This window comes from Chinchilla lanigera, unplaced genomic scaffold (genome assembly GCF_000276665.1).
Source record: "Chinchilla lanigera isolate Chin_1 unplaced genomic scaffold, ChiLan1.0 scaffold00033, whole genome shotgun sequence".
NCBI classification, from domain to species: Eukaryota; Metazoa; Chordata; class Mammalia; order Rodentia; family Chinchillidae; genus Chinchilla; species Chinchilla lanigera.
Genome location: NW_004955434.1, coordinates 4,180,300 through 4,194,783, shown reverse-complemented (window position 1 = coordinate 4,194,783; position 14,484 = coordinate 4,180,300). Strand labels below are relative to the sequence as shown.

At 39.7% G+C, this 14,484-nt stretch overlaps 1 protein-coding gene across 5 annotated transcripts in view; it reads left to right on the top strand.

The window, feature by feature from the left end:
* The window catches only part of Pip5k1b (phosphatidylinositol-4-phosphate 5-kinase, type I, beta), a 294,854-nt gene that overhangs the window by 120,289 nt on the left and 160,081 nt on the right, over positions 1-14,484 (top strand). The gene's annotated exons all lie outside the window — the stretch shown is intronic.

Here is a 14,484-nt window from a genome sequence, read left to right as displayed (position 1 = left end):
CCCACTATAGTTTCTCGCTGGAAATATATAGGATCTTGATTTATGTGAGTTTATTTTGTAAACTGCCAACTTTATTTTTTTAAAAATTATTCCACTACACTCCTGATTGATTCTTGAGTATTATGGGCAGCAAGGATATAGTCTATAAGTGATCACTTTTCTCCTTCTAATTAATATTTTGTAACTGGTATGCTTGTTTTATTTATTTATTTATTTTTGACCTTCAAAACCAGTATGAAAGTATTCTCACACTAAAAGTCAACCTTCTCTTGTTTCTGACTTTAAGGGACAAATGAGTACTACTTCCAAGAGTACATTTTTTGCATAACACAGTATGTTAACAGATGTGTAAATAAAATGCATTTGGGAAACATCACTCTAATATTTACTTTAGCATAATGTTTTCCCTTAGCTTGAAAAATTGTTCTTTTATATTAAGAAAATTTCCTTCTGACTCTGGTTTTTCTAATGTTTTTTAAATTTTAATTCATGTAATGGATGCAAGTAGACCGTACGAAGGTAGTCATTCTAAACACAGCTTTTTAAGATATTAGCAAATTACAAATCATGTTTCTCTTAAAATATTATTGCATTTAGATTTTACATTAGTCCATGTGAATGGGGTAATTGTGTTATCTCCATATGTTTAGGGAAGTTGTGTAAATTTCTAGCTCTAGACCTACTGATCATTACCAGGTAGCAGAGGGATCTGTGTGGAAATTATCCTAAGATGCAGAGCTTTCCCCAAGTTTATTTTGGGAGTGGGCAAGCTTGTTATCCACCCCTGAATCACAGTGTAGATCTTTTTATGGATAATGAGCTTACTCAATTACAGAAATAAATATTAAAATAGCACCAGGAAATTTTTAAAAATTAAGAACACCGTGGGAAGCTTTATACTACACATCATTCTTCCCGAGAAATGTTTAGTCAAGGAAAGCATACTTTTTAAATTTTTTCCCTGAGATTCTATGTTTCTTCATCTCAGTTTTCCTTTTGTTGAGATTTTTAATGTAATTTTGTGTTACAGATGGGCTTTGTTTCTTCACTTGTAAATCTGAGATGTGGATGGCAGCTAACTGCCTTTTAAGCTTCTTGGTTGTTGTGTTTTGTTTTGTTTTTATTTTCTGATTATTTTGTGCACCAGTTTGTCTTATTGCTGCCATGCAGGACACCTTGGAAGGGTGGAAAAAGAGGGCAAAAGTGGGACGAAGGCTCCGTGTTATTCCTCTTCTGTTTCCAGAGGACCTGAGTTGGCTTTCCTTTCCTTTAGTGCAAAGACAATGATATCTTGTGCATTTTCCCGCTCTTCCTAAAATACCGAGGAGATCGAAAACTCATAGGCCTTTGTGAGTTAAAGAGATTAATTCTCTGGTTAAACATATGTAAATTAATAAATCTGATACACTATCTAAATAGAATCAAGGATAAAATCACACACGCTTATTTCATTTGACACAGCAAAAACCTTTGGCAGAATTCAATAACCCTTTATGAGAGAAGCCCTGAAGAAACTAGGTATTGAAGGATTATTCCTCAATACAGTAAAGGCTGTATACAACAACCCCACAGGAAACAGCGTTCTGAATAGGAAAAACGGGAGCATTTCCTCTAAAATGAAGAGTGGGACAAGGTTGTCTACTTTCAGCACTCTTATTTAACATAATTCTTCAAGTTTTGGCAAGAGAAAGCAATAAAAGGGATACAAATAGGAAAGCGAAAAGTCAAATTATCCTTGTTTGCAGATGATATGATCCAATAGAGACCCTAAGGGGTCCACCAAATGACTTTTAGAGCTGATAAAAAAATTCAGCAATGTAACAGGATGTAAAATCAACATTAAAAAACCAATAGTTTTTCTATACACCAATAATGGACTAAAACTAATGAACTAATTTTTTTCTGAGATAGAAATGGGAAAAACAATTTCATTCACAGTACCTTAAAAATACCTAAGTGCTGAGCATGGTGGCATATGCCTGTAATCTCAGCATTCAAGAGGCTGAGTCAAGAGGATGACCACAAGTTCAAGCCAGCCTAGGCTACATAGTGAATTGAAGGCCAGCCTGAACTATATAGTATAAGCCTGTCTCAATACCCCTCAAAATAATAATGATAATTAATAATAATAATAATAATTTTTTTTTAAATTTAGGGATTCATATAACCAAAGAGGTAAACAACCTTGACAATGAAAATTTCAAAAGACAGAAGAAAGAAATTGAAGAAGCCACTAAATGATGGAAAGATCTCCTGTGTTCATAGATTGGTAGAATAAATATTAGTAAAATGGTCAAACTACCAAAAGTGACCTATAGATTCAATGCAATACCCATCAAAATATCAATGAAATTCTTTACAGAACTACAAAATAAATCTTAAAATCTATGTGAAAACATAAAAAAATCCAGAACAGCCAGAGCAGTCTTAACCAAGAGCAAGGCTGGCAGCATCACAATACCCAATTTCAAATTATACTACAAAGTCATAGTAACAAAAACAGCACGGTACTGGTACAAAGATAGATATGTAGACCAGTGGAACAGGTTAGAAGACACAGAAACAAACCCACACAACTACAACCAGCTGCTTCTGGACAAAGGGAAAAAAAAAGACAGCCTCATTAATAAATAGTGCTGGGAAAACTGGATATCCACTGTGGAAGATTGAAACTAGGTCCCAGTCTCTCACACTGTACAAAACTCCATTGTGAATGGATGCAAGACCTGAAACTTTGAAACTACTAAAAGAAAACATAGGGGAAACAATTGAAGGTATAGGCACAAGCAAAGACTCCTTGAATAGGACTCTACTAGCACAGAAAATAATAGCAGGAGTCAACAAATGGGACTACATCAAATTAAAAGAACTTCTACATAGCAAGGAAAATCAACACAGAGAAGAGACAATCTACATAATGGCAGAAAGTCTTCCAGCTACTCTTCTGATAGAGGATTAATATCTAGAGTACATAAAGAACTAAAACACTTAACATCAAAATAATCAATTAACCCAGTCAATAAATGGGGAAAAGTATTGAACAGATACTTCTCAAAAGAAATATAAATATCTAATAAGTACATGAAGAAATAATGTTCCACAATTTTAGCCATTACAAAATGGGAATCAAAACTACATTTGAGATTCCATTTTAGCCCAAACAGAATGGTATCATCAAGAATACACAGAACAATAAATACTGGTGAGGATGCATGGAAAAAGGAAAAACTACTGTGCTGGTAGGGATAGAAATTAGTACAGCAACTGTGGATATCAGTATGAAAGTTCCTCTAAAAAACTAAAAATAGAACTACCATTTTACCCAGGTGTACTACTCCTATACCCAAAAAATTAAAATTAGCATACCATAGAGATACCTGCATACCTGTGTGTATTATGTCACAATTTATGATAGCTGAGATAATCGAAGCAGCCTAGGTGCCTATCAATGGATGAATCATGCTGAGCAAAATAAGAGCTTCCTAATATGTGGAGTCTAAAAAGGATGACCGGATAGTAGAAAGGAGGCTGTTCCTAGACAAGAGGAAAGAAAGAAGGCAGAAGGAGGCATAGGTGGGCAATAGGGGCATGAATGTGATCCAAATACATTACAGATGCATTGAAACACCCCGCCCCCAACATGTGAAACTAGGGGAAGGAGACGGTGAAGGAGGTGAGGGGGAAGGGAAATGATTAAATTATGTTAAGTGCATGAAAATGAAGCCTGTTCATCTCTATAACCAGTATGCACTAATATAACAAGTAGAGAAAAAATTACTCCTCTATGAGAAAAGTGATCCCTGCCCTGGCTTTCTGTGCTCTAAGGAAAATGAACATATAAAATTATCTAAAATGTATCCTGCCAGGGATGGTGATGCACACCTGTAATCCTAGCACTCTGAGAGGCTGAGGCAGGAGTGTTGCAAATTCAAGCCCAGCCTAAGCAATTTAGCAATTTAGTGAGAATCTGTCTCAAAATAAAAAAACAATTAAAAAGAGCTGGGAATATAGTTAAGTACCAAGGCCGTGGGTCCTAGTCCTAGTTTAAGGAGAAAAAGTCTGAGTTTCAGTCTTGTAGGAAAATGAACTTGAGCATGGACAAAGCATGGCACTGTGCCCCAGCCACCTGCTGTCTGAGTCAATGGGAGTCCTAGGCACAAGGAGAGCCTAAGATGGAGAAGTAGTCTTGGAAGAAGAGGAAGAGGAAGGCCAGGGTGCTATTTTCCTGTGGGGTCCCCCTTGCTCATTGCTGGACCAGAGCACTCTTGTGAAAGGGACCATCTTCTGTACAGAAGGCCACATATGTACTCTTTCATGTGACAGACTCATCACCAACCCATTCACTTCTTATGCGGTCACCTAGGGCCTGCTTTGTGCCCTTTTTTTGGAGTCAGAGAGAGGCAAACTAACCTCCTTTGTCATTCCAGCCCAGTGCAAATTGACAGTGACTTTAGTGAGGCAAAGAGTGAAATGTTGGGATGTCTTAAGTGGACGGGACCTAAAAACATTAAAAGTGTTTTCAGAATTAATATAGGTATTAGCTTCCTGTTGCTGCCGTGATAAATTACTGCAAATTTAGTAGCCTAAAACACACTAATTTATGATGTTAAAGCTCTGTGGGATAGACTTATATGCTCGTCTCACTGAGCTAAAATCAAGGTGCCCACGTGGCTGTGTTCTTTTCTAGAGGCTCTCAGAAGAATCCATTTCCAGCTTCTAGATCTTGCCTTTTCCAGCTTCCTGGAGCCTCTTACATCCCTCGCTCATATGGCCTCTTCCTCTCTCTTGAAAGCCAAAACTGGCAAATTGAGTCCTTTTCACGTAGTGTCTGACCCTCTTGTACCTGTTCTTTCCTCACTTGTATGGACCCAGGTTATTATATAGGAGCCCCTTGGATAAGGACAGTCTCCCTGCTCCATGTCAGCTGATCAGCAACCTTAATTGCATCTGTAACCTTTTATGGAAGCATATTTTGCCTTCCAAGGTAACATACTGACTGTTAGAGACCTAGAGATTAGGACATGGGCTTCCTTGTTGACTTTGCTCTGTCTGCCACAATACAATTTGTTTCCTTTTCTGTGCACCTATGCTTTTTGTTACCTCTTTTTTTAAATGAAAAAAAAAAAAAAACTATTATTTTCAAGAACAAACTTCATGACCACTTCAATATTATATTCCTTTTTATTCCATTGTATATGCAAAAATTTTGTATGTATATTTTCCTCATATACTATAACTGAATCTATTTTTCCCTATTTTTTTATTAGTGCATATTAGGTACACAGATTAATGGATCCCAGTCTGGCAGGTTTGTACACGCAGGTAGCATACTTTAATCATCTCTCCCCAGTGAGCCGCATGTCGCACACTCCCCGCTAACTCCCCATTTGGGTGACGTGGATGAATGTTAGAAGGTGTTTTGATCATATTCATGCCTGATGTTACCTGCTCTTACACACACCCCTCTCTCTCCTCTTCCCTTCCTCTTGTCTAATAATAATCTCCCTTCTACTTTCTTGTCAACTTTTTTTAGATTTTACATATTAGGTAGGACGTGCGATATTTGTCTTTGAATCTGGCTTATTTCACTGAACATGATGATCTCCAGATTCTTCCATATTTCTGAAAATGACAAGCTTCTGTTCTATTTTAGCACTAATACTCCACTCTATACCACACTTTGTTTATCCACTCATCTGCTGATGCGCACCTAGCCTGGTTCTGTTAACTTAGCTATTGTATATTGAGCTACAATAAACATGGGCACACAGGCGTCCCTATGACATACTAACTTTAATTCCTTCAGGTTTATGCTCCTCCAAGGAGTGGTATAGCTGGGTCAAATGGTAGTTCTATTTTAATTTTATGAGGAACTTTCATATTGGTTTCCATATTGCTATACTAATTTACATTCTTGATAGTAGCCATTCTGATTGGATAAGATGAAATCTCAATATAGTTTTTTAACTTGCATTTCTCTAATGGCTGAAAACGTTGAACATTTTTTTCAAATACTTAATGGTGATTTGTACTTCTTTTGAGAACTGTCTATTCAGTTGTTTTGCCCATTTATTGAATTAAACTTTTGGTTTTTGAGTGCTTTATAAACTTCAGATATTAATCCTTTGTCAAAAGTAGAGCTGGCAGAGTTTTTCTCACATTCTATAAATTGTCTTTTCACTCTTTTGGTTGTTTGCTAGGCAGAAACTTGTTAATTTAAAATAGTCTTATTTGTTGATTATTGCTATTATCTTCAGTGCTTAGAGTCATAGCCAAGAAGTCTTTGCCGTGCCTAAGGCTTTGTTCCATCTGCTACAATATAGTTCAACAGTGTCCTCTGTGCACCTGTATTTCTTTTTCTCTATCATATTACTGTCGGTTTGTCTGGAACTCTTTGATACTGCTGAGATCTCAACATGTGAATACTGACTGTGTATATTTTCTTCGCCTCTTCTCTTTCCTTCCCCTCTTCAATATAATTCCCTCCATAAAATCAACAAAATAAGTGCTCTTCCAAGACCTAAACCTCCCTACAATAAACTTATATAAACAAGAGATAATTTTACACACTATAAGCATGAAACTGGGTTTTTAAAGCAGCTCCTTGTGATTAAAAAAGCAAATATGGCTCACGGTACTACTGTTAACATTAAGCAATTAATATTTGAACCCAGTTTTCAAAGTCAAATTTTGAACTCACTCCTGGAGTTACTGTTGACTCCTTCATTTGCTCGATTATTATGCAGCTCCAACAGTACTGTTTGCTATATGATTTCTTTGTATTTACAGAAGCAATTCATGTTTATGAAGCATTTTGGAAAAAGGAAATGATATATGGAAAATAGCTACATGGGCTACAGAGTCAAGTGACCACTCGGTTGGAATCAAGGGCTATAAATATGCTGGTGACTTCATATGTACCATGGGGCTGGTATTTTCCATCTTTCAGCACATGGTTTGAATAAACTTACGTGGATTTATTTCTTAAGAATTCTTTGAAAATGCAATGTTAGCTATCCACCGAGATTTAAGGAATAAGGTCACCACTTCTGTTGACAGGACTAGTCCTTTTGTCTTGAAAGTAATTGGACATTCAGTGTGGGTTTTTTTTCAGTTTCCTTTGAATTAAGAATAGTCACCAGCGTTTGAGGTCAAAACAGAAAAAATGATTAATTTAGAAAGAGGGATTGTGGGGTGGGTGGAAGTGACATTTTCTGCATTGTATTCTTAGAAACATAGACTTTTAGAGTTGGAAGTGTCTCTGATAAAACAGTTCATCAACATAAGAGGAAACAGAAGCCCAAACTCTTCAAATCCCCCGGACAAGAATATGTTATGTGTATAAAGCCAAATTGGAACTCTGTCTAAGTCTCGGGATCCTCAGGCTTTCTCAGGCCCCTGCACTTATTTCAGAACCTTTGCTGGTTTCCCTGGGGTGACCAGGCCAAGTTACCTGCTGCAGAGATCCTTTCACAGTGATACTCATTTATGTGCTTCTTGTGCTGAAGTGGTCAAAGTCCTCTCTGTACAATTTACCCTTGACAATGAGAGGTTCATCTGCTCGCAGGCACAGGACCTCTCTGTGTAGGTGTGGGCGCTGTGTCCATGGAAGGCGAGGATGGTGGGCAGGCATCTCTACACACACTGCACCAAAGCAGTTTGAAAGGCCAAAATCAGCGCAAAAGTAGTGGGAAGTATACTTTGGTTCTTGTAGTATCTTCATTACTTGTGTTTTGTACTTGGCTTGCTGAAACAAAATGTGAACTAACATGACTGTCATTTTAAAGCATTGTTCTCAGCAAATTTATGATAGGAAGCTTCCCATGATACAGGCAACATAAACATAGAGAATGGAACGAGCATGTGCATGGTATATTCGCCTGCAAGTGGGCGACTTCTCTGTGTACGCTCTGAGAATTTTGCGCTTAGGTGAAGTCATGGTTCTCATTCAGAGCTGATCTTACCTCTCCCTGTATCTTTACCCCAGACAGTATTTAGCCATTGATCATCACAAGTGGGGAAGGTGTGCTTCTGGTGGATAGAAGCCTGGGATGCCACTAAATATCCTGCAGTGCACAGGGCAGCCCACAACAAAGAGTTCCCTAGCTCCAAATGTCAGGGGTACCAAGGTGGAGAGACCCTGGCCCGTGAGAATTTGATTTATCTGATTCTTGGCTTTAGAAGGCTATGTAGAGCATTTATTAATTTAGGAGCAGCTTGGCTTGTGGACTACGCATACCTGGTATTGTGGACTAAGGAGATCTCTATGGCTCAGTAAGTTAAGGGAATGTTTGCCCAAAAGGAGCAGGTGGCTCACTTGGTGAATTGAAGGGAGTGAAGGCAGCCTCTATATCACCCTGGCTTTTGTTCTCAGTGGCCAAAATGCAAATCAGCTTCCCTTTGTTCTTCTCACCTGTGGATTTTATGGTGGATGATGTAGCACATTATTTGCCCCCCTCCTGGCAGGAGGTCATGACATAAACTAAGAGTAGAAAGAACTAAGGAATGCCTCGCTGTTATCCATGAACAGGCCCAGTCACAGATCCCCCTGCCAGGTGAAGAATCTGGCCTTGGCATGGTCTAGTCTTAGCAGACACGACCGTGGCAGAAGTCACTGAAAAAGGAGAGGGATCTAAAGAGGGAGGAAATGATTAGGAGATTCACCCACTCTGTGCTACTCAGGGAGAGGTATAATCAGAATGATTTGTATTTCCTTGTTCCTTTTTTAATCTTTGAAAGAAAATTTCCATATTGTTAGGGTTTTTCCCCAATACCAGGTGATTATATTCCAGACAATTTAAATATTTCCAATCATGCTCATTTTGTAGGGCCGAGGCGAGGTGATTCCCCTCCTGTAATGCCAATACCCCTGACCCATGCAGCTGTGGGCCTGACATCAGGGCCAGGGGGAGGAGCTACTTGATGGAAGAGACTGAGACTGCTTTTGCTCACTTCAGTTCACAGAGTCACTGTGCTTCTCTTGGGAAAACATATTTGCTTACCCAACTGGACTGTAGAAATGTCTCCAAAGCAAATGCTGTACCAAGTATCTTTATTTCACAAGCCTACCTGTTCCTAAGCAAACCTCCTCATAGCCTTCCAATGCTACGTGTCAGATACTGGTGCCGAAAGAGTGAGGGGTCCACAAAATTAAAGGCCTCTGGAAGAGGGGAAGCTGGAGATGTGTTCAGGGAACAGAGGAATCTGATGAACAAAGCACAGATGATCAAAGGTAAAGACAACATTGGCAATAAACCAGGCTTATTACGCAGCTGACTCAGGGAGCATGTAAGACAGCCCGCATCGCATAGGAACTTCCAGACGGATAACTGCTTGTTTGTGTGCATCCTGGAAGTTTGACTACTGCAGGGCCCACACCAGGGAGAACACCTACAGCTGGATAAGTCAGTGGCCTCACGGAATCTTAGCAGGGATATGATCTTTATCATCTAATAGCATCCACTCCTCAAGCTCTGAGCAAAGACTATAGTTCCATGGCAGATCCATTAGCTTAGCTGGAGAAAGTGAAGGGTCCGAAGCCTGGGCTACAGAAATCCACCATGATTTACTCCATTCCTAGGGCAGAGGAAAGAAGCCACTGTCCACTGAGCAACTGACTGTGGGTCAGGCACTTCTACCTCTGCTCCAGTACCAAATCATCCACCAGCACCACCAGGGATCCATTTGTACTGGGCCACTGGAGGACTGGTATGTTGGGATCTAGTCACGAGGTCCCAGGAACCTCACCTCATGGTCCAGAAAGTTGCCTAAGTGTGGTGTCAGTTGCTGTGGGAAGAATACTAAGCTAGGTGCTGGTTGGGAGCCCAGACACCAACCTTTGCGATGGTAGGCCTTATTGAAAACAACTGAATATTGCTCCTCAGAGTTCAAGAGAAAAGTAAGCAGAAATCAGCAGCACCCCAACCTCAAGCTAGCTGGCACTTCTGGAAATTGCATACGGGTGAGGCAAGACTGCTTCCTTCTGCTCTACTTGTGAGCAAAGCCTGCCCTGTTCTCCTTTCTCAGTATCAGTCTTACTGTACAAGCTGTAATCCAAAAAAGGCAGAGTGCAGCTGCCTTCTGCTGTGTTTCATAGTGGAGCAAATATCACCAGAGAGACATGGAGAAAGTGGTGGAATGTAATATGTTAAACCTTACAAAACAAGTGGTTCCCAGTTGATGACCACATACACTGAAAATAAGTGAAATCTGAAGGTGGACTTGTAGTATTGTATATGTGGAAATTTTTGCAGTCTTCTGGTCAGCTACCTTCGTTCTGTAGAGGAAACTGAAACCTATGACCTTGGGTCTCTTTCTCAGAGTCTCACAGCCCCCTGGTGGCAGAGGGGCCTGAAGTTTAGATTCTTCTGCTCATTGCTGATTCTGCTATATTAATTCGCCCATATTTGCAAATTAAAATGGCAGGACTTACAAAATGAGGTCAGTAGTCATTTCAAACACTTTCTATCTTTTTTTTACCTTTGGTCACAGAGCCGGTTAGTGGAAAGGCTGGAAGCCTGGGTTGGGAGTGGAGCTTTGCTCTTTCATTGCTTTTTGCAACCTGGGTGTCCAGGTGCATTGGGTTAGTGCTCCTCTTCTGATGTGCTAAGGTGCTTTCCTTGCTGAAGGGTTAGTCATTACCTCCAGGAAGAGGGACATACTAGTGTGAAAAGCCATGAGGGAGGTAGTACAGGAATCCAGAAGGCCAGAGAGGAGAAGCTAGCAAGTGGGATGAGGGAGCTTCTGGCGGTAGGAAAGGCCTGAGGGTCTCACATGGCCATTCTATCTGAATGTACAGAGCTCAAGAATATAGGGTTGTAGAAACTGCAGCCCATAGTCCTCGAAAAGGAAAGTATGGAGTGGGTAACCATGACTTCAACTACAATATCATATTAGATCTTGGAACACAGAGGTTACATGGACAAAGAACACTTAATCCGGACCTGAAAGTATGCATCATATTCGTAATTATTCCCCCAGAGTCGTGCTTTACCATGATTGTGGAGATTGTTGAAAAACATGGAAATGGATTATGATATGTCAGTCTGTACTCTTTCAGAGAAAGTTCCATTTAATAATGTTTTTATGGAAAATGATCCATGATTATCTTTCAGGTGCACAGTTTCTGAACTTCCTTTCCTCACCTGTGGAGGCAATAGGGTGAGAAATAAACACCACAAATGACCCTACACATTAGAAGTGCTTGAAGCCATTACAACATGGTTCAAAGGACTATAATTTAAATACTTTAAAATTTCTCACAAAAGGAATTACTGCATTAGAACCTACTGAATTGGGGCCGGGGATATAGCTCAGTGGCATAAGCACCTGCCTGGCAAGTGCAAGGTCCTGAGTTTGATTCCCGGTACCAAAAAAAAGAACCTACTGAGTACTTAAAACTAATCTTTCTCAGGAAATACCTAAATTTCAATTTTTTTAAAAGTCCCTTCAGATAAATATTTGCATTAACGTTTATCTTTTTGTTTAAAATCTCTTGGCATTGCTTTTCTGTGGCTTTCTGCAAGAACTACCCAACAGTAGTAATACTAATAAGCAGTTGCTAGAAAAAAATCATCTAAAATAATTTAATTATGAAAGAAGGGATATTTTCACTCTCCGTTCTTTTAGAAAAAACAGATGGGGGGCTGGGGATTTAGCTCAGCGGCAAAAGTGCCTGCCTGGCAAGTGCAAGGTCGTGAGTTCGGTTCCTGGTACCGGAGAAAAACCAAAAAAAAGAAAAAACAGATGGGCTGTAGGAATTCTTTAAATGACTTTTCCTTTTAAAAGCCATTTTCCTTACCCCTTATCACCCACCTTCTTCCTTACTCATTACGTCTGCTGACTTTGTCCTCCTGTATTGGTGGCTGGGGTCACCACATGGAAAACAGGCTCAAGATGCGAAACAGTATATCACTCCCAATGGACGCCTCTCTTTGTCAGTCCATACAATCACTGCGTCTTTTGTTTGTAAAATCATTTCTATGTGTGATTCTGTCTCATTTAGGAATCAACTTCCCCTTCTTCTAAATCTTGAATCCCTGAGCTGTGCCTTTCTATCTCATAAACATTATTTATCTCTGTGACATATGTATAGTATATGATATATAGACAATGACATATATGACATCATGTTTATCAGATATGTATAATTCCTTCTCATTTACCTACAGAGTTTATCATGAAAATTAAACTAAGAGTGCAAAAATTAAATTGGGAGAAATTTGAAAGATGAAGCAAAGCTATTTGTATTTCTTCTGGGCTTGCTTCAGTACCATTTATTAACGTCCTCATTGTGTCTATTTTGTGTAGATCAAGGAGCTTAGTTGTAAGTCGACACAAATTGGGGAGAGGCATCCAGGAATCCCTGCCCCAGTACAAAGCTTCATTTCAGTTTCTGTTCTCATTGTTTGGGTAAATGGGTAGCAGTTACACCCTCCTGTTTTACAAAGTCAGAATTTACCTCCTGAATTATGTAACTGTAGAGCAGTGACCCATGGCCCTGCCAACATTCCCAGAGCACTGAGAAGGGCTGCGTTATTTCCTCTCCTTAGCCAAAGATATTCTTGTTTTTAAAACTGGAGAGAGCAGTTGATGGAATGGAAAGGAAAGGTCTGAGGTCTCCTGGGGTAGGCAGCAAAGACCAGAACAAGATTTATACACTACTCATATTTCTAGAAGTAATGTTAAGTTTCTCTGCAGGTCTTGACCTCCTAAAGGGGTTGTAATTGTCCCCTGTCCATCTCTAAAATAACAACAGCAGCACCTGTGTGTGTGTGTGTGTGTGTGTGTGTGCGCACGCGCAAGTGTGTGTTTGTGTGTGTGTGACTTCATATACAGGAAGAGCTACAGGGGTGGCAGGTGGAGGTGAGTGCTAAGGGCAAGTATCCTTGGGGGGATAAAATAAGGGCAGAAAAGATGGATGATGTATTTGAGGCTTCTTAGCATTTTTGGGGGGTTTGCTGGTGTCCTATAACTGTCCTGCATAAAACTGGTAGGCAACCTAGATTCTTAATACATCTCTAAAGATTTCAGACTGCTCACATTACCGTGAGGGCTTTCCACATTGGCCGCATCTGGGGCATCTGGAAACTACTGCCCATGTCTCTGTGTGCCTGCTTTCAGAGAGTGCCGTGAAAATACTCCTAGAGAACTCTAGGAGTGAGACGAGGCTTTTGGCCCTGATCTGTCTACACACCCGTGGACAAAGAGATTTAACCATGAACTTGCTGGTAAGAGGAAAACAAAAATAGATAGAGTGTGCCCTAGCTTGGCATTACCGGGAATCACACCCACACAGCCAGCAAACAAGCAACTGACTTCTCATAGAGTTTAGCTGAGCCTGTGCTGTATGGAAATGCAAAATTGGGAAGGTGATATCTTTGTATATCATGACCGGTGATGTCAGGTGTGATGGTTTTAAACATGGACTTAGGGTTAGAAGATCTGGGTTCTAAGGCTAGCTTTTCTGTCTCCATGCTATGTGACCTGGGATACACTGCTTTGCCTTTCTGGGCCAGTCTCATCTTAGGTAATTCAGGAGAAAATGCTTGAACACAATGCCTGAGTCACAGTAAACACCAGAAATGACCAGCTCACAAGAGAATAATGAAGTGGGCTCAGTGTGTTTCATTTAGTCTTTCCCCAAAAAAGACTGAAGTAGGGTATGGCAAGAGGGGCACATCCATCACGTGAAAAAAATTCCACCTAAAGACAAGCCTTTGTCATCATGCAGGTCCTTTCTAGCCCCACAGCCTGGGGCTGTAAACAAACAGGTAGATGGGTGGTTTGGCCACTTCTGTGCGTCTCTCCTCCTAGGTGTGTTTCCCTGGCCCCGTGTCTCCCCAGTGCTGCTTGTGTTTCTCTGCTGTTTCAGTAGGCCAAGTGCAGAGTACATTTCTTATCTGTTATTGTAAGGGATATATATTTAACTGTGAGTATGGATGTAAATCCTTCTAAAGGACTATTTTAAATTTTTAAAATTAGAGAAGAGTAAAATTTTATGATAGTACAAAGGAAGAAAGAAGAACTTTATTTGGTCGAGGAAAAGAATAGCTACAATTTTTCCTTCAGAAAGGAACTCCCAGAATAAAAACTCCCAAGAGAAGACATGGCACCTTATTGTTTTTAAAGCTTATGTAAGAATTATTTCACAAATGCAATTTAACAGCAGTTAGTATAAAATAATTGAGGATGGCTATTAGTGTGTAGCCATAAAGAATAAGAATTGTAAGATTAACAGCAAATATACAATAAACCCAAAAATTTCCCTCATTAAAGATCAAGAAAATTATGACTGAAGTAACAAGTTTGATACTAATCAACAACGTCAGTGATACCAATGTTGGAAAGAGGGTGTTGACAAGAACATTGTTACATTCTGGTGGAGGTTACATAAATTGATGAAATCAGTTTTAGAAAGCATCTTGACAGAAACTACCAAAAGCATAAATGTGCATATCCTTTAACTCCGTACTTATTCTAAGA